Genomic DNA, 7194 nt, shown 5'->3' on the forward strand with positions numbered 1-7194 from the left:
TAATATAAATAAATACTCTACAGTCTGAAGAGTTATATACTTTCAAAAGTTTGAAGAGGAACTCAGTGCTTCCTGGAAAATGTAGATGTTCATTTAATGGCAGATAAAACAAATAATGTCTCAAACCTCCATTAACCTAATTAAATGACTCAAGTAAAGACTGGTTAGAAGAGGTAATGAATTAACAAAATGAGTCTTTTTCAACTATGACAACTGCCATAAAGACCAAAGAGAATCAAATGTATCCTTACCTTAAAAATTACTGTATATCCAGCCGTTATAAAAGTAAACATCTGTATGGGGTAAATTGCTTTCCCATTATGAGCTTCCTCCTACCCTGAAAACTTACTTGAATCCAAACCATCAGGAAGCAAGTTTAGGTCACAGGATTTGAGAAAAGTCAAAAATCGAATCTTTTTCCTACACATATAAAATATACCAATATTATAAATTATAAACATGAAAAATAATGACAAAAATTTCCATTCTAATCTTAACAAGACAAATTAGTTCATTTAATGTTTATGGTGGTCTTTGTAAAATCCTTGACTAATTTTACCAACTTCATTCTTTATTTTTTAAAGAACCATTAGCAGAAAAGAAGTTTTTAAATATGGAAACAGAGAAATAATAATCAAGTATGTAAAATAAAGTTTTAGTTTTCTGCTGTATTGCTTCTTTTATTTTGTTAAGCCAATCTACTAATTATCTGTCACCAAAAAGTTAGCTGTCAACTCAATAGGATTTTCTCCTTTAGTTATTATTAAAGTATTTATGATGATTTCTATTATCATTTTAGAAAATATAATAAGGGGTCTGTTGCTATATTCCAGCAAACAAGCATCAGTAGTTCAACGCTGATATGTTTTTAATTATAAAAAGGACAATGAATACAATTCTCTATCTGGGTAGAACAAGTACATTGGAAAATGGTATGTCAGTTAGTAAATGCCACCTCTCGAGTCTTTTTGATAGCTTTCACAATGCTAGTTTACATCTAAAACTCTCATTTACACTCCGCCATACCTTATTTTTCACTTTTCTTTTTTTTTCACTTTTATGATGAAGACAATTGGACTTCTCTGGAAAATGGAGAAAGCAATTAATTGTATTCAAATAGCCAAACTTTAGCTTGAAGTCCAGAAAGCTTTAGTTTGGAATACGTAATATCAAGACTTGATAAGTTGAAATAATTTGAAATGATTTAAAACATCCAAAAATGTTCATCTGATATTGTTTTAAATTCAAAAGATAAAAAGCATTAATTCTCTTATTATTTGAGGAAGAATATATTCTGTTTCCCTAATATATATTTTATATGTTTCTATAGTATTACACCATTAGTTCATGTACCTAATAATATATATTTTTAATAGAAAGCAACTTATTTTAGAATTTCTACAGCAATCAAAGTCTATAATGTATCTAAAATTACACGTTTAATGTGCTAGTTCTCCACAAACACCATTTTCCTTTTTCCTCACTAATAGAGGTGCAACTTAGACATAACTCCCTAAAGAGCACTAGCATTTTTCTGCCTTTTCCAAGCCAAGTGTGGACATTTGCCTGGATTTTCGAGATAAAATGTGAGTTGATATAAAATTTGCAACTTTCACCTCCTTTGATTTGGAAAATCTGGATGAGGACTTCTGCCCCTTTTATCTTTCCACGGACTGAATTGGCAGTGATTGAAGTTATTTAGAAACAGAATGCTAAAGATGGAAGGCACTAAATAGGCGGGAGTCCCTGAATGACCACTTGGAAGAACAGCATGCACAAGACTCACCATCAAGCCCACATTTCAGACTGCCACAAGAGCCCAGCATACTTGTTTCTTTGTTCTTTAAACCATTGTAATGTAAGTGTTTCTTTTTGCAGCAGCCTAAGCTAACCTAACTAATCATTTCATTCTGAGATTTAAAGATTTAATGACTGGCTATTGTAAAAATAAGATAATTGACTCAAGGGAGGGTTTATGAAAAGTTAGGAAATAATTATCCAGGCAACTAAATACTATTCAAATTGAGTTATCCTATGTGAATTATGATAACCTCTATTAAGGTAACAAGTCCAATGTGGTTTTAGAAACACTTTTAAATTTATTAACCAACTTTTCCAGTTTATTACATGTCATTTTAAATGCAACTATTAACTTAAATTAATACAACTATAAAGAGAGGCAAAATATGATCAAGATTAATTTTTAAAATCTCTGATATTCCCCAGAAGTTAATGCGATAAAGATGAATCTCTCCTACAAGTTACAGATATGAAAAATTCAGTACATAAAAATTGAATTAAAATGTTGACTGAATATTTCTCAGATGTCAAAAGGACTATGAATATTGCATTCCTGAGTTATTAAAAAAGACATATTTAAATTTATGGACAAGAAAATAATATTTTGAAAAAGCTTCAAGACAAGGAAATTTCTTGATGCTCACAGATCTCTAATTATTTATTACATTTCCTAAATAAGCATGAAATGCTGACAAGAGGTTTTAGGAGAATGCTGCTATTGAGAGAATAAAAGCCACAGGTACTATTAGAGGCTGCAAATTTTCTTAATGTCAAAAGTATAGAAATATGCAAGGGTAACAATGCAGAGAACAATATAATTTGCGTCTAGACAGAAATTAGGGCTTCTGAGGTCTCTTAGTCGCCAGTTCTAGCCTGATGATGTGAGACTGATGGAAGGGAAATAATTGCAGCACATTCATGTATTTCCCCAGTGTAGACTAGACTCACACCTGGCTCATGTCAAAAGTGATACTGATAGCCAACTCTTACCTCATGATTACACTATCGGGGAGGTAGGATTTTTCTTCTACCCTTTTAGGTTGTCCTGGCTGGTCTAAGAATTGAATTGACATGAAAAAATAACAGAAGAAAATCAAACTTCATTATGTACATACATAAGGAGTTCTCATAGATATGGGAACTAAGGAAATGACCAAAGCAGGAAGCTTTTGTACACTTTAGAGGACAAAGTAATAAATTGATGAGTATTTGACAGGAAATTTGGACTTGTGTGCTTAATTAGGAAGCAATAATTTGAGTTTGGGCTTGGGGTAGTAAATCAGTAAAAGCAAAACAAGGTTGTTTATACAGGCTTTTCAGCCCCATATTCTCTACCTCTGGAGCTAAAGATGTTTCTCTTTCCTTCTGGTGCAGGGAAGGTAGCTTTCACATCGGATAGTTGTTTTCTGCTTTCAGAAGGCCATAGGGATCAGAGTGTCCTCTTTGTGTTCACTGCTTTTTACATAACTTAAATAAAAAATATTAATATGCCACTTTGGCACATGTTGGTGGGCCTACAGTAAGCTCCAATAATGCTATGCTAGGTCCTCTAAATGCTTCTCAGGAAATTAACTTATTTATTCCCCTCAAAAATTCTATGAGGTAGCTACTATGATTATTCTGAATTTGCAGATGAAAATACTGAGTCTCAAAAGTAAATGTATCCTGACCATGGTGTACAACTAGTTTAGGGCGAGGCCAAGATTTGCCACCATGCACCCTGGCCTGGTGACTAAGCTCTACGCCTCCCAGGCGGAAGAACATTGGGCTAGGAGTCAAATCATTTGGATTCAAGTCCAAATCTGCTCTTAACTTTATAATGAGCTGTTATATTTTATTAGTTTGGGCCAAAGTTATATTCTGTTATGCAAATATTGCTTTAAAATTATGAGTCCTTTACCATCTTTAACCATTTCTGATAGTTTGTATGTTACCTACTTTAGGAAAATAAAGTCACGGGGAAAAAATGCCAAGTGCTCTAAAAGTATTATTATATTTGAGAGTTACATTTTAAAATTCAAATAGACTAGATTACTTAATTTTGAAATCAAAAGCATCATTTATGTATCACAGATTTGGTGGTCTATGTCACTTAAAGCTAATGTAATATTTTGTGACAATTTTCTTCCTCATTGCTCTATATAATGGAGATATAAACAAGTACAGTCTGAATTAAGGTCTCATAATATATTACTTTTGATCCTCCTTTGCCAATTATGGGACACTGAGCTTTATACAAACACTTCTCATTGTCTCAGGACAGTAATATCTCTTAGGAGATCTTACTAACCATGGTTATCTCCATGATTACCATGTCATCTGACCTCGTATAGTTTCTACCTTGCACAAAGAGAATATACATACGTGCCTGAGGGTTCATTGTCTTCTTGGCTATGACCCTATAACTGAACTACCATGTATCTGATTTGGCACCTAACCATGTTATTCTATTTTCATATATTTATGTGCCAATATTCTCTACTAGAATTCAAATTTCATCTAAGCAGGTGCCATGTTACCCCATAACACAAACATCTCTAATTGGCATTCATTTAAAATTTTATATGCTCATTTATTTTTATATATAGCCATGTCTTTTAACCTTTTAATCAAGACTTTCCATGTAATACTTGAATTATTTATTTCCAGATAAGTCAAATATTCTTTCAATTACTTTCTTGGGGCTGATTACAACATTAAGAGTAACATGACCCATAATTTCCCTAGAAATGTCTCTTCTTGTCAAAATTAGAAGCTTAGATTTGATAATATCTTTGTGAAAGTTAGGCATCTACCACAGTTTTTTTCATTTATTTAACCCCACTGGAGAATCCAAATGTCAAGAAAATTGTTTTTTCCTAACAATTAATATGTTTTTGTTATATGGTCACAGCCTATGTTGTAAATAATAATGTTTTTCTTTGAATCTACTGGAGCCTCAGAGTCAAATATTGCACTTATCTTTGCAATTTTAGAAGTTGAATGCAATACACATGTATCATGATAACTTTTTCTCTGATTTCCATTATAGTCTTTGCGCTCCTTCCCTTTAGCTATTTTTATATTCTTTTATATTATGTAGTTTTAGAAAATACTCCATATCTCTTTTAGAATTCTGTGGGGTATATGCAAACAGATGACTATTAAATACTCTGTTTCTAAGAGTCTGAGCATTTTAAGCCTACATTGTTCCTCTGTTTAAGTTGAGAGCTGGGGGCATTAATCCCAGTTTCTGATATATAATTGCCTTTATTATTCTGAACAAGTACAAATTTTAGATTTGTTGCTCTTGGTATGAGTGGGCAAACCCAAGTCTATTTATGTAGGCACAAATGAAGTGTTCAGGTAAGATGTTTTTGCATTTTTAAGTTTTATTGTTTCTTTTACTCTTCCCCTTATCTACACAAAGCAGTCTTTTTATTGTCACAGAAGGGAGATCTCAAACCATTTCATTCATTTAGTAGAAATTCAATTTACACTTGTTAGTTTGAATATAATTTAATTCAGAATGCCTTACTTTTGATTGCTTCCAATAGAAATGGGACTATTTTTTTTTCTAAGCTTATATATATCTAGAGAATGAGGAATGTTCAGGCCCTTGAAAGTAGATGAAAAGTGGCTCACCTAACTGAAATTTTCCTTAAGTATAAAATTTGAGGACTGTTTTATGTGTTTTAAGCCCTTAGAATGATACATTAGGAAAAATAGTTTAGTTGGTGAATTGCCAAATCATTTTTCTTTTCCTCAATTCACTGACAGTACATATATTTCAAAGACTGATCACACTTTAGTAGCATTAGAAATTTATTTAATTCCTGAATGTCTTTCAGATGATTAAATGTGTAACAATCCAGAGTATGATATGGAATATTATATTTTGAGACAAGCTTGCATTTTGTGTAGCAGGTTTTATATGTTGTAGAGCAGTGATATTTTTGTGTACTTTCCTATATTATGTTTCAAGAACTGTATTTAGCATTATTTAGTTCTGTCTGAAATATTGACACTCAATTTAAAAATCTCAGATTTTTTTGAAATTGTGGACTGCATTGCAAGACAGAATCCCAAAGATATTTCAGGCACATAAGAAATATTTTTGTCTGAAAATGTCCTGTAATTCCTTAAATCTCCAGGTAACTTTGTGTTCTACTGATCTAAAACTGTAACACAAATCTAAGCAAAAATGATTAAAATGAGACTTTTAAAAATATTTAAACATACTTCTCTAAATGTATTTTTATTTCGAACTGCCTATTTATATCGCATATAAAAAGAATAAAATGCTAGATTTGTTTAAAATATAGTATGAAATAAAAGTAATTCCAAGTATCATAAAGAATGGGAGAATCCCTAGTAATTCTAATTAATTTACATTAATGAAACCAGTAAGCCTGGAGCAAGATTATGTATATAGCAAGAATATAATTTACATTGGTTAGTTCATAAATCAATGTATATCTGAGAACTTCAAAGAGATTTTAAGCATTTTCTTTTCAAAAACAGGCAAAGAAATGTCTTGCTTCACCAAAATATTCTAATGAATAGGAATAATAAAACTCGAAACATTAACTAAGTCGTAAGACTTGTGTTAAATACAATAGTTTTTATAAACTTACAGGACTTTTGCATTTGTTTCACTCTATTTATTCTCAGGATTTTCTCTTTCATAGATGATCATGACCTTTTATGATCCCAGTAACATATAAAATGACAAAGTCAATGAAGTTCTTAGTAATTTGAAATACTCTATTACCACCAGAACCCAATAGACCCCCCAAGATATGCTAGAAACTTAAAATCAAAGATCTCCAGAGTACATAAAGAACTCTAACACATAGATGAGTAAAGAATGAAAAGGTCCCCAAACCAAATATATAGGGTTAAAATAAAAAAGAAGCAAAATTGATCTACCATAAGATCCAGCAATTCTTCTCCTGGATATTTACCCCAAAGACTTGAAAACTCATATCCAAAAAGAAATTTGCACACCAATGCTAATAGCAGCATTATTCACAGAGGTCAGGACATGGAAGCAATGGAAGTGTCCTGCGACAGATGATTGAATAAAGAAGCTGAGGTACATAAATACAATGGAATATTACTCAACCATAAGAAGAGATGAAATACTGCCATTAGTGACAACATAGATGAACCTCGAGATAATCATGCTAAGCGAAATAAGCCAGACAGAAAAAGCTGAAAGTCACATGATATCATTAAAAGCAACAAATAAACAGGACAAACAAAGACTCGTGAACATGAATAATAGATGAGTGTTTTACAGAGGGTAGGGGAGATGGATGAGAGGAGAAATAGATTGGGTAATAGGGTGCAAATATGTGGTGACAGAAGGAAATCTAACTACAGGAGGTGAACACACAATATAAATATATA

This window comes from Pteropus vampyrus, unplaced genomic scaffold (genome assembly GCF_000151845.1).
Source record: "Pteropus vampyrus isolate Shadow unplaced genomic scaffold, Pvam_2.0 Scaffold884, whole genome shotgun sequence".
NCBI lineage: Eukaryota > Metazoa > Chordata > Mammalia > Chiroptera > Pteropodidae > Pteropus > Pteropus vampyrus.